The sequence below is a fragment of the Pteronotus mesoamericanus genome, unplaced genomic scaffold (assembly GCF_021234165.1).
Source record: "Pteronotus mesoamericanus isolate MK-2021 breed Mesoamerican mustached bat unplaced genomic scaffold, CSHL_Meso_final scaffold_85, whole genome shotgun sequence".
NCBI lineage: Eukaryota > Metazoa > Chordata > Mammalia > Chiroptera > Mormoopidae > Pteronotus > Pteronotus mesoamericanus.
The window spans coordinates 36,576,163-36,602,298 of record NW_026555329.1 but is presented as its reverse complement, the minus strand read 5'-3'; the positions used below and the strand labels follow the sequence as shown (position 1 = coordinate 36,602,298).

Sequence of the window (26,136 nt, the reverse complement as noted above, 5' to 3'; positions counted from 1 at the left end):
GTAATATAATCTCAGCTTTCATATTTTCAAAGCAATATTGAATGCTGGTGATAGCTCTCATTCCTGATGCTCACCACAGGAAAAATGGATACATGACTTGTTTTAAGTTGTGATTGCTTGAACTGAACAATTCAAGCTACTTTGTTCATGACTCTGAGTATAAAATTGTCAAGTATGGGGGAATCAAGATGGCCAAGGAGTGAGTGGAAGTAAAAATAACCTTTTGCCAGGACCGACCTGGAATTACAACTAAACTGTGGAGAAATCACCTGGAACAAACAACTGAACAAGAGTGAGAGAGGTGCCTTATAACCTCGGACAGACAGAAGAGTCAGCTTTTGCACAACCTAACTGGTAAGGAGTGCAGAAGAGACTTAAGAAGGTAGGTAGGGCACCCATGTGTGGCAGCACCAGAAGGATATTAACACTGCCAGTTGGATCCCCCTGAGAAGAATGGGGGCTAAACCATAAGCAAGGATCTCCAGCCTACAGTGCCAGAGCCCCAAAAGTACACAGATAACAACCAGCTGCGAAAAGTGGCACAGTTGCTCTCTGCTAGAGACAGGCAGCTGGAGATGCAAAGAGGTGTTTAAAGGGCCAACACATACATTTTTACTTGCAGCCACTTACCCTGGGCTTCAACAGTGGTGGGGGCAGGGTGGGCTAGAGATACCTGAGGAGAGACTGGGGAAGGAGGCTTTGGGGAGAGAACTGAGAGAGTAGCCAGCAGGATCCCAGTGCTCACTCCTCCCGCATATGGCAGCAGCCAATTTGCTCAGGCAGACCACTCCTTTTAGGGGCAACAGTGTGAGAGGACACAATAGCCCCACCCCCAGCAGGGACTCTGCCCTAACTCTGTGAAGCTTAAGCCTGACTGCTGAGTGCAGAGTCGCAGCCCCAGGTAGTAGACCCCTGGCTAAAGGAGGTCTAGAGACACTTGAGGAGAGACTGGAGACAGAGGCTTTGGGGAGAGAATGGAGAGAGTAGCAGGCGGGATCCCTGTGCTGACTCCTCCCCCATATGGCAGCAGCCATCTCACTCAGGCAGACCACTACCATGAGCGGCACCAGTGTGAGTACACAATAACCCCACCCCCAGGAGGGACTCTGCCCTCTCCTGTGGTATCTCTAAGCAGGCCTGCTGAGTGCAGAGTGACTAGATTACCAGCTGAAGGAGACAGCCACAGACAGTAGATTCCTGGAATCACATAGACTGCCCAAGGTCAGACATGGTCAACATCTGACATCAGAAGTAGATTCAGAGAGAAAAAAACAGCAGTCTCCTACCATAGAATTTCACACCACAGAGCCAGGAAATCAAGACAGATCAATTTAAGAAGCAGAAGCAAAAAAGAAGAGTCTCACAAATAATGGGAAGAAAAAGAAACAGCCCCCAGCCAAAGGGAAAAAAGGAATCCCCAGAAGAGAACTAAATGAAATAGAGGCAAGTCAACTATCAGATACTGAGTTCCAAACAATCATTCTAAGGAAGCTCAATGAGCTCAGTAAGCTCAGAGAGAATTACAAAAAACTACACGGAAACTATGAGGAACTTACTGCAAACTATATCAGCATGAAAAAGGACATAGAAACTATCAATAATAGGCAAGAGGAAATGAAAAATACAATTTCTTAATTGAAAAGCACAGCAGAAGGAATCCAAAGCAGGCTAGATGAAGCAGAGGATTGAATCAGAGAGCTGGAGGATAAGGTAGAAAACAGTTCCCAGAAAGAGCAAGAAAATGAAAAAAGACTCAAAAAGAATGAAGAGGCATTGAGGGAAATGCAGGACAACCTGAAATGTAATAATATCCGTATAATAGGGATACCAGAAGGAGAAGAAGAAGAGGAAGGGATAGAGAACCTGTTTGAAAAAGTAATGATGGAAAACTTCCCTAATTGGAGGAGAGAAAAAGTTACAAAAGTCCAGGAAGCACAGAGGGTCCCATTTAAGAGGAACCCAATGAGACCCACTCCAAGACATATCATCATTAAAATGGTAATATCAAAGACAAAAAGAGAAACCTAAAGGCAGCAAGGGAGAAAGAGGTAGTAACATATAAGGGAGCCCCAATATGGCTAGCAGCTGACTTCTCAACAGAAACACTAGAAGCCAGAAGCGAATGGCAAGAAATATGCCAAGTAATGAAAAGTAAAGACCTGCTACCAAGACTGCTCTCACCAGCAAGGCTCTCAATTAACATGGAAGGTGAAATAAGGAGTTTCCCAGACAAAAGAAGGCTAAAAGAATACACCTCCACCAAAACAGCATTGTGAAATATGCTAAAGGAACTGCTTTAAAAAGATGAAAAAAGAGTCTATGAATACCCAGTTCCTTTCACTGTCACCAGTACTTAATATTACTAATATTTTTAATACTTATTAATCTGATTGTGACAATGATGTGTTATTTTAATTGTTACTTGATTAATTGTTGAAACAACTTGTTTTGTATATTTCTTGCCTATTTCTGTTATTTTTTAAAAAGCTTTAAATGACTTTTTTGCATTCTTTATCCATTTTTTGATTAAACATTTGTAGAATTTTTTGTCTAAAAAAAATCAAAAAACTATTAACCCTTTTTCAGATGTGTTGCAAATACTTTCCTATTCTATTACTTGTCCTTCAACTTTTTTTACATGTATATTACTGTATAGTCTTAAATGTTTAATATAGTTGTATTGTCAATATTTTACTTTATAGCTTCTGGGTTTAAATATTTTACTTCAGTGTAAGAAAAATATTATTTTATATTTTCTACTAAAACTCTTTAGACTTTACATATTGATTTTTAACTTACCTGATTATTTGTTGTATAATATGTGAAATAGGGCTCTATATTTGTTTATTTCAAGTCATAGTGGTCCATGAACCTTATCTGTTGAATGAGCCTTATTTTCCCCACTGATTTGAAATATCAGTATAATCATATATTACATTGTTAGATATATACATTTGTTTCTTGAATGCTCATTGATCTACTTTGATTATTTCTGTGCCAGTGTCCTGTTTTAATTGCTGAGATTTTATAATGGATTTAAATTTTTCAATATTTCATAATGGATCTTGACACATTAAAAATAAATAAATAAAATCAATCTGCATTTTTAAAAAAAGAAAAGAAAGGAGGAACTCCTACCCATTGTGACAACATGGATGGAACTGGAGAACATTATACTAAGTGTAATAAGGCAGTTGGTGAAAGACAAACACTGTATGATCTCACCTATAAGTGGACTCTATTCAACAAAATAAACTAATGAACAAAAATAAACCACAGGCAAGGAAACATGGAGCAGACTGAAAGTGACCAGAGAGGATGGGGAAGGAGGACAATAGTGGAAAGACGGAGAAGAAACTAAACAAAGAACATGTATGAATGACCCATGGACATGGACAACGGAGTGGGTGGGAATTGACTGTGGGAGTCGGGGTGGGATGGGTGGAGGGAAAAATTGAGACAACAGTAATAGAATAAATATGATTTTAAAATAACATTAAAAATACATAAAAGTTCTTTTAGGAAAATGTCAAGTACCTGAAGAACTAGACAATTTGAATTTACAATAGGATTTAGAACGTCAGATTCCACGTAAGTCACAGGTCCGCTTATGACTCCAGATGAAGAGGGCAAAGAGATTTTAATTTCCAGTAAGAAAAAGCACTAAGTGGACCAAATCAGCCAGGAAAAGAGTCAGGCTGCATCAGTGCAAAGACTGACCATGTAAGGTTTTGTTTTGTTTTGTTTTGTTTTTAAGATTTGTGGTGTATTTCTTTCAAATATACACAGTAATTTAAACTACATGTTGACAAAATATTTTCAAGCAAAGATCCTGCCAGGTGTGCTTTAAAGATTGATCTGACACGAGCACTATCCATTTTTATATAAGTAGTTAACAGATTAAAAAGAATAACTTGCTTCCTTTAGGAAGCAGAGGGGAAGCTCTATGACTGATTCATCAGTTAATTTCTTCACAGACCCTCCTACTTAGATCACTTAATGCAGGATGAAATAGATTTCGGAATAATAATATTTTGCTCATCTATAAAGCCAGCTTCTCAATTTCACAGAGAACTGGACTGGTCTCTTGAAGATATTAAAGAGCATTGCATGTATTTATTTCCTCCCTTCTTCCCTTCTTCCACCTTGCCTCCCATACCTCTGTAAACATCACTGAGTGTTGACAATGGACAAATCTCTGCTGGATTTCACTAGATTCTGAACACCTTGAGATGCAATGTCTTTGAATCCCTAGAACTTAGCACAGAATGCAGAATGCATTAGGTATTCTATAAATGTTTACTAAGTATTCAATAATCAAATTTTATTCAATTTGAATGTTTATTATGTATCACACATTGGGCTGGGGGTGGCTAGGCTGTCAATAAGAGTGAAGAATAATATACAATCCCTTTTCTCTCAAGGAAACATACCTAGTAAAATAGAAAGACCACAGCATATAATTATGAAGCAGTGTGGAAGTTCAATGCTAAGACATTCATTAAAAAGTATTTTTTGACCCAATAATGTAAATGAAAGCATGAGGTTTTTCCAAAGAATAAAGTATGTCTTAATGAAAGAAAATTCTTTTTTTTTTCATTGCTTTCCTAGAGAGAGGAAGGGGCAGGGAGAAAGAGAGAGAAGAAGGAAGAGAGAGAAACACTGATGTGACAAACATCGACTGGCCACCTTCTCGTATGTGCCCCGACTGGGGATTGAACTTGCAACCTGGGCATGTGCACTAACCAGGAATCAAATCCACAACCCTCCCAATCTACAGGATGATGCTTAAACCAACTAAACCACATCAGCCAGGACAAGAAAATCCTTAATAAAATGTATATAAGGTAGAGAACTGTCAGAAGAAAGTTATACCTGGCACACACACTTTTAAATCTTCTGATCTGCTCTTAATTTGGTCCCTTTCATAAACATTGACTCATTTTTTTTAAGAACTTCACTATGTTTTGGAAGATAGTATAGAACACTAGAATACAAATTTCACGTATAAGTAAATTTAAGATATTTCAATCCTTAACTAGTGATAAGTATTAAAATTAAAATTCCACCATTCACTAAAAGAAAATGTTTAAATGGACACTGTAGAAAACACCAGGCCAATAAACCAGAAGGTATCCTACTGCCATACTGCATTAGCAGGGGCATGATAACATTTTACATTGCTCTATGGGTGTTGAGCTACAATTTTGCCATTGTGAACAGAGGTAATAGGTAGTGTTGATGGAACAACAGTTCAAATAATACAGAAGCTTCCCTGAAATGTATCTTCTATAACAGTTTATTTTAAGAGTATTCAGCCAAATATAAGAGACAGCTAGGAAAGGATAAGAACCTATTCATTTTGTAAGTAAAAGGTTAAAAATAGGAGGATGAAAGAAATACTTCATTTAGTCCTCTCTACCAGAAAGCTTTGGAAAAACTTTCTAGGTAATTATTTCACCAAATCATCTCCCAGAGTTAAGAGAATCCCTCAGGTACTCCCATCTGTACAAACATAAATACAATTTCATTACTAAAAATAAAAATGAACAATATGATTAATCACGACAAATGTGATATTAGAACTAAAAGAAAGCTGGATCATCAAGAAAAGTATTTCAGCTGAACTGTTTTTGCCTTTTTTTCCACTTCTTGTGCCTCCTTTCTTCTTAGGTGACAACAGTAATACACACAGCTGTCTGTCTAACCATCATTATAACAGTGATAAAATCTAACATTTATTGAGCACCTAGTATGTGCCAGGCAGTACTTTATTAAGAGCTTGCTCAGAAAAATTAACGATCACAAAGCTACTATGCGTTTGAATATGCACTTAAGTTCATGTCTATGTGTGTGACATGTAAATGTTCTTTGTCAATATGGTAGTCTCCCCTTATCCACAATTTTGCTTTCTACAGTTTCAGTTACCAGCAGCCAATCAGAGTAGAATATATTAAATGGAATATTCCAGAAATAAATAATTCATAAGTTTTAAGTTGTACACTGTTCTGAGTAATGTGATGATATCTCGCACTGCCCAGCTCCCTCTCACTGGTACGTAACTCATCCCTTTGTTCGCTATCTCCATGCTGCAGAAGCTTCCCACTGGTTAGTCGCCCAGGAGCTGGCTCAGTTATTGGATTGACTGTCAGTGTATCACAGGTCTTGTGTTGAAGAAACCCTTGTTTTACTTAAAAAGCCATGCACATACATTTTATTACAGTTTATTGATATAATTGTTCTATTTGCTATCAGTTATTGTTAATCTCTTATTGTGCCTAATTTATAAATTAAACTTTATGATAGGTTTGTATGTATAGGAAATAGAATATGCATATATAATGCTCAGTACTATCTATGGTTTCAGGCGTCCACTGGCTCTTGGAACATATTCCGTATGGATGGAGGTGGGGGCTACTGTATCCATAACTGGATACCACTCTCCAAAATCCCAGTTACAAGTAACCCGACTCTCCAGTCCCACATCTGCTTTCTGTCCCATCCCCTCCGCTATCTGACCCAAACATGCCTTTTCCCTTATTGAGCCCTACAATCTATTGATTGTACTACTGCCCCTTGTTTACTTCATGTCTTCATTCCCATTTTCCCAACTTAAATTCTATGCTCTATCACAGGGCTTCTCAAGCTCAGCACTGCTGACATTATGGGCTGGATAATTCTTTGTGGTATGGGCTGTGCCATGCATTGCAGGCTGTTCAGTAACATTCCTGACCTCTACTCACTTAGGTAGCTTCTCCCCTAGCCAGTTGTGACAACCAGAAATATCTCCAGACTTGGCTGGTTGACCGTTCAGATTAAGCAGTATTTGAATGTGTTGTTGGGGAGAGGGCAGGGGCTACTACAATGTATTTCTTCAGTTGGTTTATACTTTTATTTTCTATCTTTCTTTGGTCTAACATAGCCTCCTCTGAAATGGAAAGCTGTGAGCATTTTAAAAGGAATTGAAAGGCTGTCTAGCTCTCTGTGGATACTATAAGAGCTCCTCTGTGCCTCAGTGGAAGGCCTTTCTTCTCTGTACCATCATTCAGCAGCACTTCTGTGAATTACAAAAGACAGTTCACTCATTCCTCAGTAAAAGTACCTTGAGCCAAGTGGGGCTCTGCAGTCTCCTGCACAGGCAAGTGCCTATCAAGAGACTGCTAAATCAGAAAACCAGTATCTCTGTAATAATAGAAGTAAATCACATACTTGGTAAAGTAGTTACAGCTTTAAGAAACTTAATATGAAAAACACTGTAAACTATAGTCTGCCTTCTCTTTTTAAGGGAGAAAAGCATTTATAAGATAATTTCTTATCTGAAGCACTAGTTGAGTGATTTTTCTTTTTACTATGATCTGTTTTAGCAGAGGACATAAGGGTGCATCATATTGCCTCCTTTAAAACTAAGTCCTGCCCAGGCCATTCCCTTTCCACAGGGCAGTTCTCTGTAGGCTTTTTTTCTTTCTCTCTCACCGAGATTTATTGAGATATAATTGATATATACCATTGCGTAAGTTTAAGATATGCAATGTAGTGAGTATATGCATATACTGCAAAATGTCATGTTAAGGTTAGTTAACATATCCATCACTTCACAGAGTTCAGTTTGAGTGTGCAGTCAGAACTTTTAAAATCTACTCCCTTAGCATTTTCAAACATACAATACAGCATTGTTAACTATGGTCACCATGCTGTACATTATATTCCCAGAACTTGAGTATCTTATAACAGAAAGTCTGTGTCCCTTGAGCAGCTTCTCCCAATCCAACACCCGTCTCCATGTTTGTTCTCTGTTTCTATGAGTTTGTTTTTTTTAGATTTCACATATAAGTAAGATCACAACACTGTTTTTCTCTCTCTGCCTGACTTATTTCACTTGGCATAATGCCCTCAAGGTTTATCCATGATGTTGCCAATGATATAGGATATTCTTCTTTTTATGGATGAGTAATATTCCATTGCATAAATATGGACTCACTTCCACCTTTTCTATACTCTCACCCAAATCTGGTCTACATTTTATCTTTAATATATATGAAATAGAATACATCTTAAAGCTATATATCATCCTCTTTATCTATTCATCCATCAATGGACACTTAATTTGTTTCCATGTTTTGGTTATCATAAATAATGATGCATTGAACATAGGGCTGCAGATATTGCTTCAAGACAGTGATTTTATTTCCTTTGATATATACTCAGAAGTGGGATTTCTGAGGAACTTCCATACTATTTTCTATAGGTCTGCCAGCCTTTCTGATTGCTTCTGGCCCTTTCTAGTTCAAACATCCCCTAGACTAAGAAGCCTTTCCTCTCTCCTATGGCTGGGTCAAGTTTGATGGCTCACCTCTGTACTTCCATAAGCAGCAGCCAATTTGAGGACTTCATTTTAAAATGTCAGTTACAACGCCCAAGCATCTTGCTCAACAAGACCTAACCTAACTACCCCATTTTTACTTGCATCCCACTCTGATCTCCATTACTATGAGCTTGTTCTCCTTTCCTATCATAACATACCGCTTCCTAATACACTGTACTTTTTATTTACTTTGTCATTTATTTTTCTCTCTCATCTCACTGGAGTTCAAGCATCATGAAGGCAGGAAATCTTGGTATGTTTCATTTACCAACATATCCTCAGCACCTGGAGCAGGGTAATGGGCTCAAGAAGTGTCTCTTCAATGAATCAATTAATTTTATTATAATTATTGATTCACTGGAAGGTGTTAACATATTTCCTAATAGCCTCTGAGTCCTTTATAATGAATAAAGTACTCTATCTTATTCATCTCTTAATTCCCAAGGTATTCTACATTGCCATTATCACCATTGTCATGGTAACAGGAAATACTAGTGAATGTAGACCAGTTGCCGGCTTTGTGACCCTTTACTGGTGCTATATCATATATGAATAGTCTTCACTATGAGTTAAGTACTATATTATTATTCCATTTGTATAGGTGAGGAAATGAGTGAGGCTTAGAGAGAAGGTAACTTGCCCAAGATAGTACACAATGGAGTTAAGATTCAAGCCCAGGTACGTTAGCTCTAGAACTTCTGTTTAACCATTCTGCAATAAAAGTTAGTTGGAAAAAAAGTGAATCTTTATAATCCATATATCCCAACCTAAGTTATTTGGGTGGAGGAGGAAATTTGGGGGATCATCATTAGAAGGAAGATGGTAATCTTTGCTTTCCATGCCTGAACAATATCCAAATCCATTTCTTCCCTATCTACATCTTAGCAACTTACCTTATTCCTCTCCCTTTATTTTTCTCTTCCAGGGAAAAGTCATGTTCACTGCTGACAGTCGACATCTCTCTGGCTTCCCTGGTTGAGCCTCTCCAAGACTCAGTGAAGAATTCCTGTGCTGTAGCTTAAGCTGCCACAGAAAATAATCACCTCCATGGCCTCTTCACGGTCTTTTCTTTCTGACCCCTAACTGTACAATATCATTCCATAAAAATATGCTGCTAACTGGTGGCCATCTGAAGCATGTTGAGTTTTCTCCTGTCACAATGCCTTTTATCTGGTGAGGACTCACTTCCACTCTTTCTCTTCTCTACCCTCACCCACTTTATCTATGTGTTATCTTTCTTCCTTAAATCTACAGGAGCAAAGCTACCCTTGCTCACCAGCCCTTACAGACTACAGTTATATTTAAAACTCAGAGCATTTTCCTTTGATGACACGTTCAGTGAAAAGTTCTTTTCTAACTCTATCCTTCTTCATGTCCTCCAGGATCTTATTTCATTAATTATATATTTCTCTTTTGCATAAACTTACTACATTTGTTTCCTCTTTCTGCCAGTCTCCCTTGTCTTTCAAACAATATACAGTAACAACAAGAGTCTCTGTTTGCTGATGCCCTTCAGTTGTTGGCTTGTCTCTCTCATTCCTTTCAACTCAAATGTGGATCCCAAAGTGTAGTCCACATGAATTCCTGTCCATGCTTCCTACCTGCTGATTCTTCAATCCTGTTGATTTTGTTTAAATCTACTCTTCTGCTAAATTTACCCTTTGGAAGGCCACCAGTAACTATTTAAAATTTAAACATAATCTTTCTTCAATTTTCAACATCCTCCATCCTTATATGGAATTTTAACACTTACTGCCACCTCTTCATCTCTCAGCTCCTCTTTTCTTCTTTGACAAGCCTCTTTGTTGTCTACCTGTTTACCTGTCTTATCTCTTTGTTAAATACAAGTCAAAGGATAGTCATAGCTATTGTACACCCCACTCCACTCCAGTGGAGGAGATGTGTTCCTCCACTCCATCTACAAGAGGGGTAAGGCTGCCCGACACTTTATTGACCACTATGCTGGTAAGTTGGGCCCCACTACTAGTGTGGCCATTTGGTTCTCTCTCACTTCTGCATAGTGAAAGCAATAAAAAGGCCTGGCTATAACTCTTGGAATACAGCCCAAAAAAGTGTTTTCCACTCTCTTCTGCCTCTGGGCTCCTAAGGTTTATCTAGCCTAGGCCGATGGAGTCCTCTGCATGGCTGAGTCTGGGCCCGTGGAATTCTTCCTGGGGTTGGAGTCAAAACTCTTCTCTAGTAAGTATGCTTCTGCCTTCCTTTGTCTTCCCTAAACTTTGTCTTTCACTTGGAGTTTAAGGATGAGCATAAACTTGTCAAGGGCATGACCAGAGTATTTCCGGGTGCCTGTGTCCAGTCCGATCATATTTGAACCCCATCATAACACAGATTAAAACTGTTACTTCTTACTTCTTTGTGTCCCTCCCTCCCATTTTTCTTCCTCTCTCCCTTTCAATGTGATATTCTAGAGCTTCCAGCCTCCATTTCTTCCTTTTCTGCCTTTGCCTGTGCCTGTGGCCACTGCCCTCACCTAATATCTCCCAAATCTATAGCTTTAGCTTCATCCTTCACCCAAGTTCTGAATTCTTGAATACTTTTGATGAAGTCAAGTTTATAATCTTCCCCCTAAAATCCACTCTTCATCTAATGTCTGTATATATGTTTTTAGTGTCATCAAATCCTCTGGTCACAGCTCTGAAACATAATCTATCTTTGACTTCTTTCTTTCCCTCACATTCCATGGGTTGCTAAATTCACTTCACTTATTTTAGCAATGTCTTTCAAACTCACAGTTGTTCTAAATCAACCTTTCAATGATACTTCAAGATTCTGTTACCTTACCAATGATAATTTGTCACTTTAACTGACTCCTAAACTCCAGTATCTCTTTCCAATAAATCCTATACAATGCCACAAAGTTGCTCTTCCAAAGCAACACTGAACCTACCACTCTGCTGCTCAGAACACCAGTGATACTCTAGTTCCTAGTGAATGAAATTCAAACCAATTCACCTGACATTTAAGCACCCTCCATATATATCTCTTCTAGTTTATCTTTCATTAATATCCAACTTGAATTCTAAATTGCAACCAAATTGAATCTGTTAGTTTTACTATGTGAGACAATTTCCACACTTGTGGTAAAGAGCGTGAACTCTAGAGTTAGACAAACAAGGATTCAAGCTATGACTTCTATTGCTTGTAGCTTGTAGCTTGTGTAACCATGGGTAAATTACACAACCTCTCTGAGCTCTAGCTTTCTCATCAATAAAATGAAAAAAATAATGGGTGGAGTTAACACAAGGTCTTCTATACAGAAACACAAAGTGCAAATTACATATGGAAAATATTTATTCTTTCTAAAGGTCAACTAATGCAAATCAAAGGCACCTCAAGGTACCTTTTTATATATATTTTACCAATTAAATACAAAGAAACTTTAATAAGTCACTTAGTACTAAGATTATGATGAAATAGGTACATGTGCATACTATCTATGAAGTTGTAAACTGAAAAAATGCTTTTGAAACCAAGTCTGTGGATATGTAGTTGAAGTCATAAAGGCTGTCATAGTCCACTCAAGACATGGCTCAATAGAAGTGAAACTTACAGGCACATATATGTCACCATACAAAATAATAGCAATATGGAAATCATTATAACTGTCCAATAAAAATAGGGAAAAAATTTTTAGTAATGGTATCAACATAATGGAACTCTATGCAGCCCTTAAAACTCATAATTATAAGTCAGTTACATTGGACATTTGAACCTCTTTTTGGTTACTTGGCCTCTGACCCCATCCTGTGCTAGGGAATCCCATACCTTGTGAGTTTCAGTGAGAGGCTGCAGAAGCAGAAGACATCAGATCTTCATCTCCCTAGCTTTCCCTGACACTAAGCCATGACAGGTGCCCTAAGTGTCATTGCTCAGATGCTCTTACCATGATTTAAAGGGGATCTGGTGATCCAAAAAGAAGGGCCAGGGAAGATTTTCCTTTGGAGCCAGCCATAGATAAAGGGGCGGGGGCAACGAGTAGGTGATACAATGATATGGTGGTACATGGTGTGTTAGATTGCTAGGGCTATTATAACAAAGTGCCACAAACTAGGTGGTTTAAAACAAGGTAAATTTATTATCTCATGGTTCTAGAGGCTAAAAGCCCCAAATCAAAGTGTCAGCAGGACCATGCTCCCTCTGAAACCTGCAGGGAAGAATCAGTTGATGCTTCTTTTAGCTTCTAGTTTTTGCTGTCAATCCTTGGATTGTAGTTACACTGCCTTTGCTATCACAAGGCCATCTTCTTGTGAGTCTCTCTTCTCTGATAAGGTGATTAGTCATATTGTACTAAGGACTCACCCAACTCTTGTAAGACCTCATGTGAACTAATTATATCCGCAAGTGTTTACAAATGAAATCACATTCGGAGTGAGGTACAACAGGTTGTATTTACTGACCGGTGACAGTGTGTCTCCAGAGCAAGCAGAAATGTCTAGTGCTTGGTGGCAGTGGTGGAATGCCCTTACTCCTTATGCTCATGACTGACCAGGAACTTGTTTGGGGGTATCTAGCCAACTATAGCTCTCCTAGAAATTCTAAAAGCTATCTAATGTCCTTTAATAATTCTTTCTGTACTTAAATTGGTTAATTTCTGTTGCTTTTCACCAATAATACTATACAAGTACTTAAAAGTAAAAGATATTTACATATCTATGGGTTTTGATAGATATATAATGATATATATCAGCCCTTAATGATATCATACAGAACAGTTTCACTGCCTTAAAAATTTCTGTGCTCCACCTGCTCATGTCTCCTTTCTCCCTAACCCCTGGCAACCACTAATCCTTTTTACTGTATAGTTGGAATCATCCAGTACGTTGCCTTTTCAGGTTAACCTCTTTCTCTTAGAAATGTGCATTTAAGTTTCTTCCATGTCTTATCTTGACTAAAGAGAGCATTTCTTTTTTCTTTTAAGTATAACATTTTTATATTTACAATTAGCCAGCTGTACTCAATTTAGATGATCCCAATTTTGTTGGCAACATTCCAAGCATCATAGTCTGGAGCCAGTCGAACATACTCCTTCTTCTTCCCATCAGGCCTGATCAGGGTGTTGACCTTGGCCACATCAATGTCATACAACTTCTTCACAGCCTATTTGATCTACTGTTTATTGGCCTTGACATCCACATTGAACACAAGTGTATTGTTGTCTTCTGTCTTCTTCATGGCTGACTCCATAGTCAGGGGGAACTTGATGATGGCATAGTGGTCAAGCTTGTTTCTCCTGGGAGTGCCCTTCCAAGGATATTTAGGCTGCCTTCAGAGTGGCAGTGTCTTAGGCCTCCAGAAGGTGGGAGATGTGCGGATCTTCTTTTTTGTGTGTCTGTGGACGCCTTTTAGCACTGCCTTCTTTGCTTTCAAAACCTTTGCCTTGGCTTCAGCTTTGGGAGGCACAGGGGCTTCCTTCTTAGCTTTTGGTACCATCTTTGTGAAAGGAGTATTTCTTTTTATCATTGAATAACATTCTATTGTCTGGAGGTACCACAATTTATCCTTTCATCTACTGAAGGACAAATGTATAGTGTGGACCTTAGCTAATAACAGTGCACCAATATTAGGTCAATAGTAACATGTGTGCCACACTAATACAAGATGTTAATAGAGGAGACCGTGTATGAAGCAGGTAGAGGGGGTGATGTGGGAACTGACTGTACCTTCTGCCCAATTCTTCTGTAAATCTAAAACTGTTTCCCAAACAATCTATTAGTTTGATATAATTTATGTGAAAAATAACATTTAAAAATATATTTATGTCCTGGCTGGTGTGACTGGGTTGGTTGGAGTGTTGTCCCATAACCAAAGGGCTGTGGGTTGAATTCCCAATCAGGGCACATACCTAAGTTGTGCGTACAATCCCTAGTCAGGGCACATACAGGAGGCAACCAAGGGATGTTTCTCTCTCATCCATGTTTCCCTCTCTCTCTCTTTTTCTTTCTTCTTCCCTCTTTCTCTAAAATCAATGAACATATCCTCAGATGAGGATTAAAAAGAAAAAGAACTTATCCTCCCACTTTTCTGTTTCTAGTTTCAATTTCTTGACTCTGTGTAAACTGCCATCAGTTGATGATTTAAAAAAAAGTTATGCTCTTAAATCAATTTCTGTACTCATTGTTTTTCAGCATGATCCCAATTATATGCTAATCAGAGGTAACATTTACTGGTGGTGTAACTATACAGGGCAATTTGTTTTCTCCTCCAGCTGACCCATGAATGAATGCTACCATTAAATACAAACACATCCTCAGCAATGCTATTATTAAATATTGAAAATACACTCATTTGGAATGGTAGATAAAATTTTTAGATGGCAACATTATCTGAATTTATGAAAATTCTTTTTAAATCAGTAAGAGAATTCAATTCTTAAAACTGAAATGTTAAGACTGCTGGTTGGCAGCATGAAATTGAATGCAATGAGCCTGTTTTGGATCACTGCTTAGCGGCTAAGGTCAATAAGACCTTGTTTGTGCCATCTACAGTTTATGCATAAATCTAACAGCATAAACAGATACTCTAGCCAATTTACATTCTCAACAGCAACTCTGCATTTACAAATTGTTTCTGTCTTCTGAAAGGGGGAAAAGAACAATTTAATTGATTGCACATAGTGTCTCCCTTACAATTTTCTTAAAAATATCGGGACAGCTGTGTTTTGTTTCAGAGTTCCCTGTCCTCAGATCTGGGCACAATCACGTGCTGCTCTGAGTATAGAGGCTCCTAAGAAACCATATGAAATGCCCAACAATGTCCTCCTTCTGCAGGATCCTTTTAAAAATCCACACAGAAATCCCTCTGCTAGTGATCCTGAAAAACTCATCAACTGCAATTTCCTCTTCTTATTCAAGAAGCTCTGTATGTTTCTTAAAAAGCAAAAGGGAAATTCTAATTAAGAGTGTATTTTTTACATGGATAAAATATAAAAGCTGATTTGACTGATGGCTAATCACTTTCAGTCTAATTTTGATTCTCCATCTACTATTCATACTAAATGCCAATGAACAGGCTTCCAAAAAAATAAACTTTCGTGTGATATAGTTCTCTTTCACTGAAATAATAAAGATAGTGACATATCTAGGAGAGATGAAGGCATTCATTTAAATATTCCATCTCTGATATTATACTTTTTAAAAGTATGCCTTTGTAAATGAACATGATATTTTTATATTTTTAAATAATTTTCTCTACACCAAAGAAATTAATCTGCTCAGTGCATCAAATGGAAAGTAAACACAGGGTTCCTGGCAAAACAAAACAAAAACAAAAAACCAGGTGATTCCATATATTAAAAGCTTTTCCTGGTGTTTGACAGTGATGGGAACAGAGAGAAGCCATACATGATGACCTTATGACACAAAATAATGATATGAGATGGATTTGTTAGATCACACTACACAGGAAAGTTGCACCAGAGGTGAGGGACACCAAGCTCAGCTCTCTTAGAGAGAGCAGGAGCACAGTGGTCAAGAGCATGGGTTCTGCAGCCAAACCACCTGGGTTCTAATTCCCACTCTATCTCTAACAGACTGCGTGAGTTTGAGGAAGTTATCTTGCTGCTCTGTGACTCAGTTTCTTCACCCACAAAAAAGGTATAAGTGTTCTTATTAAGATTAAATGGACTAATATAAAAAGACTTTAGAAGATTATCTGACAAATAAGTGCTTTCTAAGTCTTAGCCTGTGTGAAGATGGTGAAGATTCAGAGAAGCAGAACCAAAAGGTGGGGTCCCACTGGGACAATGGGCAAAGACAAATGAGGTGGGAATATGATACCTCCATCACAGCCTTTCTGTCAATGTTGGTTTAACTATGTCAAATTCATCTGAGGAAAGAAGCAGGTCAGTACCACCTGGGGTCTCACTCTGTTGGCTGATGTTGGCCACTAACCTGTCCGATCTGATGGGGAAGGAATTTGCAGGTGGCAATAAACCAGAGCCTATCTTTTCCCTCCCCTTTCCTGACTTATTTTTGAGCCAATAGATGATTTTGGAAAGAGACCAACAGCTACCATTTCTTCCTCTTAGTTTGTAGAAAGTAAAATAAGCCAAGGGCAGGTTTGCAATCCATTCTTTTTCTCTACTCTGTATGAATAATGAGGTGGACTGGCGGTGGGAGAGGGGATGAAGAACTTTGTAAAGAAAGAAGGCAAGCAACCCATTCAAATATCCTTGTGAAAATGCTGATAACACAGTTCTGGCAAACAGTTAATGGTATTCACTAGGGGAAGAGTCCTTGTCTATAGAATGCTTTTAGTAGGATATATCTGGCCTAGCTAGAATTGCTTATGGTAAATATACCTGGAATCTATAAATTTATGAGACATAAAATAGAAAATGTCACACAAGCTATGGAACTCTAATATAAAATGGAGATTCTCCTTCTGTGTAAGCAATGTCAGCTGCACACATCACTCACTCACCTCCTGTGTTAATCTTGGCCCAGAGTACATCCTGCCACAGCAGGAAACGGAGCACTGTGGTGGAAGTCCTAGACCCCTCCCTGGCCTGCCTGTCTCCTGTAGTTCCCTCTGTCCTTAAAACTGTAAGTGCTCTTTGTAAAAATCAGGAGATGTCACCTCACACCAGATAGAATGGCTGATATCAAACAAGACAAGACATAAAAAGCACTGGTGAAGATATGGAGCAAAGGGAACCCTGGTGTACTGCTGGTAGAAATGCAAACTGGCACGGCCAGTGTGGAATATGGAGAGTCCTCAAAAATTAAAAATAGAACTACTATATAACCCAGCAATTGCACTTCTAGTTATATGTTATGAAAAAATAAAATCATTATCTTGAAGAGATATCTGCACCCCATGTTTGTTGCAGCATTTATTCACAATAGCGAAGACATGGAAACAACCTAAACATACATCAAAGCATTAATGGATAAAGAAACTGTGGTGTATACATACAGTGGAATATTACTCAGGCAGAAAAAGAAGGAACCCCTGCCTTTTGAGATAACATAAATGGACCTGAGGGCATTATGCTAAGTAAAATAAGTCAGGTGGGGTGGGGGGTGGAAGAGGAGATAAGAGAGACAAATGATAATGGAAAAAATAAATAAAGTCAATGGCAGAACAAAAAAAAAAAAGACAAATACTGCATGATCTCATTTATATGTAAAATTTAAAAAGTGAACTCAGAAAGAGAGAATAGAATGGTGGTTGCCAGGGACTGGGGAGTGGGAGAAATGGAGAGAGTTTGGCCAAAGGGTACAAACTTCCAGTTGTAAGATGAGTAAGTTCTCGTATCTAATATATGGCATGGTGACTACAGTTAACAATATTATATATTTGGAATCTTCTAAGAGAATAGATCTTAAATATTCTCACCACACACACACACACACACACAAAGTTAATTATGTGATGTGATAGTTGGGTTAACTAAACTTATTGTGGTAATCAGTTCACAATATAAAGTCCAAAGTCTTCCTAATTTGTGACCAAATAAATATAAATTATCAAGCACAGGTTTCCCAAAAAATAAACTATGCAGGTACTCTGGAATATCTCCTAAATTATAAATTCCCTGGAAGCAGTGTGTGTGCCGTATGTCTTTTTGAATCCCACTGGTTTGACAACCAGGAAGAGATTCTCTCTATTGCATTTGCCAGTCAGTCACCAGGGACACCTGACATGAAGTGACTACTGTGCAGCAGCAATGGTATCCACAGTTTCTCCCAGAACACCTACCCATGTTTTTCTCTTAGTTCAGTAGAAAGATCATGGGCTCTGGAGTCAGACGACCTGGGTTTGAATTCTATTACCCAACTATGAGCATGTTTTGTACCCTTTGACTTTAATTCATGTATCAATTAAAATGGAGATAGCTATAACAACATGCTAGGGTGATTGTGATGAATCAATGATATAAAATATGTTAATTTCCTGGTACAGTGTAGATAGGCCATTATCTTAGTCTGTTCAGACTGCTATAAGAGAATACCATAATCTGGGTGATTTATAAATGGCAGAAATTTATTTCTCACAGCTTTGGAGGCTGGAAAGTACAAGATCAAAGCACTAGCATATTCAGTATCTGGTAAGGTCCTGATTCCTGGTTCACAGATGTGTTCTCATATGATAGAAGAGGTGAGAGAGCAATCTGGGGATTCTTTTGTAAAAGTTCTTATCCCATTCAAGCCCTCATGACCTAATCACTCTCCAAAGACCCCACCTTCTAACCATCACATTGGAGATTAGGGTTTTTTTTTTTTAAATCCTTGTTTATTCTATTACAGTTGTCCCTATTTTCTCCCTTTGCCCTCCTCTGTTCCACCCCATCCCCCACTCCCACGGTCAATCCCCACCCCATTGCCCATGTCCATGGGTCATTCATACATGATTAGGCTTCAACATATGAATTTGATGGGAGACACAAGCATTCAGTATGTAGTAGCAATACACATTGGTTACTCCTCTGATCCTTTCTTGGACAACCACTGCTAGCGCTGGCTCTGAAACTGTTCTCTTAACATGTCCAACTCAACCTTCATCCCATAGGTAAAATCCTCCTTCTGTCTTCTGCCTGAAAGGATGTTTTGCTGGTCCAAGTCTATGATGTTTAGACTCATGGTCTCCTCCAGACAAATAGGGATATATCTGCCACATAATTATACCCTCATTTATTTGGGTCCCAGTTCACTCGGAAGCTCTCAATTGGCAAGGATCTAGGTGGAGAGTGGCTGAGTAATAAATAGAAAGCTTTAAAATTGTGAGTGACTATGACTTGACAGCATACTTGTGAAAAGTTATGAATCCTCAGTTAAAGGACAATAAGAGAAAAAGAAAACCCCAGCCAGATACATGAAGAAATGAGCTACTCTTAGAATTCTAGCTGTCACTTTACATGTTTAACTCAGGTAAACTTGCTAACCTCTTTAAGTTTCCATTTCCTATCTTATAAAACAGGAAAAATGAATCCCGCATCTACACTTTGTGAGGATTAAAGAGAATTATAGGAAGTAAATGCCACTGATCTAGGGTCTAACATATAACAATACATGCTGAATTAATGCATGCTGAATCCAAATCTTCTCAAACATAATCATGCTTTAAATGTTTTGTTTGTTCTCATAGTTGTAAAAACAAAATGTATAATTAAAAAATTGCCAGAAAGATAATGATTGGGAGGGTGTGTAGTGTAGTGGTCAAAATCATAGTCTTTTGATTTAACCTCTTAATTTGAATCCTAAATCCACTGTTACTGTGATTTCAAACAGCTAATTCTCTCTTTGCCCAGTTTATAAAATGAGGATAATCGTAGTACCTACTACGTTAGACTGTTGGCAGGATAAAAAGAGAATGTTATGTACAGTACTTAGGAGAATGTCAGGCATATAGTAATTGCCTAGTAAGTGTCAGTTATCACTATTTGGGAACATCTTGATTTTATTTTTATTTTGCTGAACATCTGATAAATTAAGTATTAAATGTACTAATAAAGTTAGCAATGAAAAACATTTTAGTTTCAGTCAATTTACATTATTAAGTAGAAGTACAAGGAAGAGAAATAATAGTTTTTATACCATAAAATATTAATTAGAAGGAAATAATATCAAAAAATGTCATTTTTACTTCATTCTATAATTCTGTGGTACTAACATTGTTTTGCTAAGTTCAAAAATCTAATTATTAGAAAAACAGATTAGTAAATCTCATCACGATTATACCTTAAGTAGAAACTAATAGCTCTGAAATAGAATCAATGCTATTGAAAAGCTATCTGAATTTATTAAAAACAAGTAAATTACACACACACACACATACACACACATCTTAAAAACCCAAGAAACTAAAGCAGATGTGACAATGTATGAAGTAGGTTTTATGGACCTAATCAGTTTATTTCCAGATATTAACAATAGACCAGGGTGAAACAATACATTTGAGAACAACCTAATTTTCACCTCCCTTAGATAGGTGTTTCCACAGAAGTTTGTTTATTTTTGTTTAAACTACATGGATAATAAGCTGTGAATTCAAGGCATGTACAGTTCCTATTAGGCAGCATAGGATGAAAATACAAAATAGGTAGTTGGTTACCAGCAAGAAAAGTACCACCTACTTACTGGAGTTTTTAGGTCAGAAACATGGAGCTGAGCTACTCTGTTGCCTAAAAAGGCTCTTTTCTGATAGAGGCAGAGGCAGGAAACCAAGGAGACAGAACTACTAGTCTGAACTAGTAGAGTTTATCTTACACTTTTATGGCTCAATTCTGATTCATTTTATGACTGGAGAGGTGACAACTGTGATTTACTGTAACTAATGAGAGTCAAAAATCAGTAACCTTGATTCATAAGTCAGACTTTACCTCTCAAAATACTCTCTCTAAATATAGCAAGCATTTCTCAATTTTACTTTAGTGAAAATGGACTTATGTTCAAATCATTGATTTCTAATGGATAACAAGCATTTTTTTTTTATATCTCTCATTTGGCTCAGAGTCTAACTCTAAAAATGTTTAATTAAATGTAATTATATTTTGAAAATAAAAAAAATATTTAGTTTCAAATATTTAAACAATGGTTATTTCACCAATGCCTAGTACAGAGAGTAGGCAAACCAGGAAACAATTAACTGCCTAAATGATCTCATTAAAATAACTTTAAAGATTTAGCTTATTCACCAAGATAGAAGATACTATTATTTTTGACAATACGGTAGAGGCCTATTATTTCTCTAGAGCAAGGTGAGCAAACTTTTTCTTGAAAGGACTAGATAAACACTTTAAGCTTACTAGCCATATGATTCTCAACTCCTCAAATTATGCTGTTGTAGCACCAAAAAGGCCATAGGCAATATGTAAACAAATGAACATGGCTGTGTTCCTATAAAACTTTATTTATGGACACTCAAAATAGAACTTCATGTAATTTTCACATATCATGACATACTTCTTTTTATTTCTTTCAACCATTTAAATATATAAAAATCACTCTTAGATAATGAGCTATACAAAATGAGGCGGGGGACCAGGTTTGCCCTGGTGACTGCAGTGTTCTGACCTCTGCTCTAGCCAAAGGTCAGGAAGGGCACCTCCATTACAGGCTTTCTGTCCCTTAAAGAGAGAGTAAGAGCACCTGTGCTCCCTGAGCACCTACTTTCACCCCAGGTGCCACCAGAACCACAATTCATTCTAACAAGACCCTGAAGGTTCACTTTATAGTCTTTCTCTCTCCCTTTTTCCCCCACAAAGATAACTTTAAACACACTTTAAACAAATGGTGTTAAAAATTGGAAAATTAAGACTTATCCAAAGACCAAAATAATACATTCAAAAGGAAGTGAACAGCTCCATCATTAAGTGTATTCTTTTCTCAGTCAGTCATGTAACTCAGGAGTCCCCAAACCCTGGACACACAGCAGGAAGTGAGCAGCGGGCAAAGAAGCAAGCAAAGCTCCATCTGTATTTATAACTACTCCCCATCACTCTCATTAACACCTGAGCTCTGTCTCCTGTCAGATCAGCAGCAGCATTAGATTCTCAAAGGAATGGGAACCCTACTGTGAAGTGCTCATGCAAGGGATCTAGGTTGCGAGCTCCTCATGAGAATCTAATGCCTGATGAGCTGAGGTGGAGCTGAGGCAGTGATGCTAGCACTGGGGAGCGGCTGCAAATATAGATTATCATTAGCAGAGAAGTCTGACTGCACAGAGACTATAATAAATTAGCCGCTTGCAGACTTATATCAAAATCCTACCAGTGAGTGGCAAGCTGCATCTGGTGACAGGCTATAAAGCCACATCCCCCAACCCCAGTCTGTGGAAAAATTGTCTTCCATGAAACTAGACTCTGGACTTACACGGTCTCTGGTGCCAAAAAGACTGGGGACTGCTGATGTAACAGAATTTTACAAAGTGCCTATTCTGCACAGTGCCTTAAGAGTGCTGGGGATGCAGGGATGAATAAGACATGGTCCTTGCCCTGAAGGATCCAGGGTCTATCTTGGGAGACAGACAAGTAAACTTGGGATACCATCACACTACGGTGCTAGGATGAGTACAGGCATCCTCATCCTGCCTCAGGAGCACTCAGGTCAAACATCCAACTCTCACTTTTGTGACAAAGGTTTCTCTGGGATGATATTTAAGTCTCCAAGAAAGAGTAAAATTTGCCTGATAAGGTAAACTGAACAGCATAAGTGAAATCTATTGGCAAAAGCCCTTGGCTAAGTAAGCCAGACACAGTTTCCTAATTAAAACTTTGATATAAATATACTTTAATTAGGCTGTGGAATCTCCCCACATCCCCAGAATTTGGATCTATTAGTGGATTAACTGAGAAGACTATTAAGTAATAATAAAGATGACCTTTTATGTTTTATTTGCTTAGAAGGCTCAATGGGATTAAATATTCAGCCAACCAAAGTATTCACTGTTGGAAGCCTTTTTTGTAATCTTTTTGAGTTTATCCTGTTATCTCTGATTATACACACATGGCCTCATGCTAAATAATTCCTCTTTCTTCTTGGTGTTTTACACCTTTTAAATGTTTGTAGACCATTATTATCACTCCCTTGAGTCACTTCAAAGCAAAGGTAGGCATTCTTTGCTACTTTAATCTTTTCTGCTTAATTAATTCCATTGTTCCCTTAATAATTTGTATTATTTGTTTTCCCTTCACTGGAGCCTTTCTTTAATTTTCTGAATCTTTCTCTTAATGAAAAATTCACAGCCAGCCACTCAAATACCCATAGCAAAAACAGAATGTGTAAATATATTTATGGTTGTTTTTAATATAAATCTAGTTGGTCTTGACTAGTTATTTCTAAATATTTTCTTTCTCAAATTGAATTTCTGAAAAGTTTCTCACACTGGATATCTTCTTCTTCCTTAGATAAAATTTATTTGAGCTTGAAATTTCTGCTATTGTTTTTCAAATTGTAACTCATCCAAAGGATACACTCATTTGTTTTTCTTCTCCATTGGTCTCTACTCTTTTCTATTTGGTAAATACAAATTATTTTCTGGTCTTCTGAACACTGCTGAAATTGATTTGACTGTTTTTATTTAATAAAGTGTTGTTAGCTTAAATATTATGCCAAATACACTTTTTATAATTCCATTGTACAGCCTTTGAAAAATGCACAAAAATATTTTCTCTCAGGTTTTCTTTTCCTCCAACAGTCCCCATAACTAATTTGGGATAAATGCCAGAACTGGACCTAAAATAGTCATGTCCTACTGTGCTTAGAGTTGTCAGCTGAGAATCTTGATTTTTTTCCACACATAATTCATTACTTGTTCTACATCAGCTCACTATATAGGGACCAAGAGCCCTTGCCATTGGCAGGGAAGAGGTAAAGGAACCCAATAGGGCCAGCCTCAGACCAGAATCTGCCCTAGACCTCTTCTCCAACAACCAAGGAAATGCATCTTGTTACTTCAATAGGACTCCAGTATATATGTAAATATAAAATTAATAGCTCTAAATTACTTACAACAATGTAATGAGGCACATTGAGACTTCAGTAAACCTTTATAGATGGTGGCTGTCCTCACCAATGGGGAATAATTATAAAAATGATTCTAAATGATTATAATGCAAAAATCAACAGTTCTTAGAAAAGTTTTGGAAAAGAAGGAATTGAAAATTTTAAGGTGAAAATATTGAGAAAAATTTTGAAATGTCTGATTTTCACAGAAATTATGGAGACTGACCTAATTTAGGTAGACTAAAGGATATTTGAGTTTGTTAGTGTGTCTAAGTAAAAAGAATATTGTTTTGGGGGTCAAATTTCTAGATTTCTTCTTTTACCACTTATGAAACCTAATAAAAATCAGATGACAGGTAATAGAAAACTAGAATTGTTAGGTAAGCATTACTCATAAACTAAAGAACCTCAGTATGGTTTATGTAGAATATTTTATTTTCTTTAGCAAAATAGCAACCAGATAGCTTGTCATTATGAATAACCTTAAAAATATGACTCTGGGTAGCTGAAAGATTTGACCTACCAGATAGAGTTAATTATATTCTCCCATTAATCAAAATCTGCCAGAATCAACTCTTGTTGTAATATAATTTATGTCAAACTGTTGTAACAATAATTAATTGGCAGGTTCAGAGATTTCTTGTGTTCATGATCACAGCTGACAATCCATGTCATCTTTGAACTTCAGTAAGTAACTCGACCTTGGATGACTGCTCAGAGATATTAACCCATAAAAATACATGGCAGGTATAGTTCCAATTCTCTCATAGTTTTTATATAGCCTTCACTACCCTTGGGAATCTTGGGTAGCTACTCCAAGGTAACATAATTGCCTTAAGAACAGAAGAACATAATGGAATTCTCAGACACTTTACTCTTATCTTACCCAGTTATAAAGTAGATATGATCATCAGAGTAATAAGTGATAAATAAAAGTCTTAAATTGCCCAGCAAATTTAAAATTGTGCAAAACAACAGCACTCTCTATTTTCAAACATTTTAGTACCTAAATGTTTACTCTAGCACCCTTGAGCTGACCCAGAGCCTTGCCCACCCAAGAACCCCAATGTCCTCACTTTCCGGAATATCAGGGCCTGCTCACAGAAACTCTCTACCCTCAGAAAACTCCGCAGCAAGTGACATCTTCCCCCTAATTCTTTGCCACCTTTTAGCAGCACACAGAAGCTCCTGGAAACCAGGATTTTCTTTCCAGCCATGACTATACCCCCAAGCATTAGAAAGGAACTTGACTATTTTTAAGCACCTACTATATGCCAGACTCTGTAGTAGACACTGGGGATATCAAATAAAACTTAATCCAGGCTCTCAAGATGCTGAGGCCAGCAAGGGAAGGAACCAGACAAACAAACGAGTGCAATAGGGGCTGTGATACAGGAATATGTAGCATTTATGAAGAGCAGATTCTCTATTCTTGGTGTTACAGTTATAGAGTGTTTCTTAAGATGAGAATGCCAAGTGATATAAAATTATAGCCTACACTTTTTACTTTAATGAAATTTATATATTTTGGGGGGGGAGAAAATTCACTTAGTACTCATTACTGTCAATTAAATGTGTCCCAAGGTCTATTAGAATGTTCTTTATGCTCTAATATGTATTTTCACATTTGATTTTATTTAGGGTTTTCTCTGATTTCCAGATTTTATTGGGACTTCTTGGGTATATTAAGCTGATGTTTTTAACCCAACCAAGCAAAACACAACAACTAAAAACAGAAGAAAATCTCTGTACATTTTTCAACTTCTTTTCCCCCTTTAACTCTTCATTATTGTGTTTTTGTACATTTCATGGTATAAACAGAGGGATCTAATGAAGAGTATGTGTTGGAGCTAAGAGAATGCCTCTGATTTCTCTAAACTGAGCTTTAATATTACAGCACTGTCATTCCTTCTCTTAAAGAGCTGGGAGTTACAGGGTCATAACTCTATCCTTGCTGGCTGTGCCCTCTGCTTTCACTCAGTCAGTCAGCCTCTTACACCAGCTTTCTCCAGTATCTTTTTACTGGAGAGTCTACCCATTACTCTGGAGACTCTCATTTCTAGTTATTATTTCTTTTATGTTGATGCTACTTTGTGTCATTTGTTCCATCTTCATTTTACTGCATTTGATCTAATTCATGTCCCTCTGTATCAGTGGGTCTTTGGAAGCCATTCTGTATAACGTGACCCTAACATAAGGTTGGCAACTGAAAAAAAACTGGGCCAATTCTGTTTCCTGGAATTTGGAATAGGTCCAGGTGAGAATTGGTCCTTCTTTGTGTGGATGAACCTACAGGTTTATGAACAC

At 37.6% G+C, this 26,136-nt stretch overlaps 1 protein-coding gene and 1 pseudogene across 1 annotated transcript in view; both read right to left on the bottom strand.

Annotated features, from left to right (window-relative positions):
* The window catches only part of LHFPL3 (LHFPL tetraspan subfamily member 3), a 412,058-nt gene that overhangs the window by 318,666 nt on the left and 67,256 nt on the right, over nucleotides 1-26,136 (bottom strand). The window lies entirely within an intron of this gene.
* Nucleotides 13,274-13,816, bottom strand: LOC129063470 (60S ribosomal protein L23a-like; annotated as a pseudogene).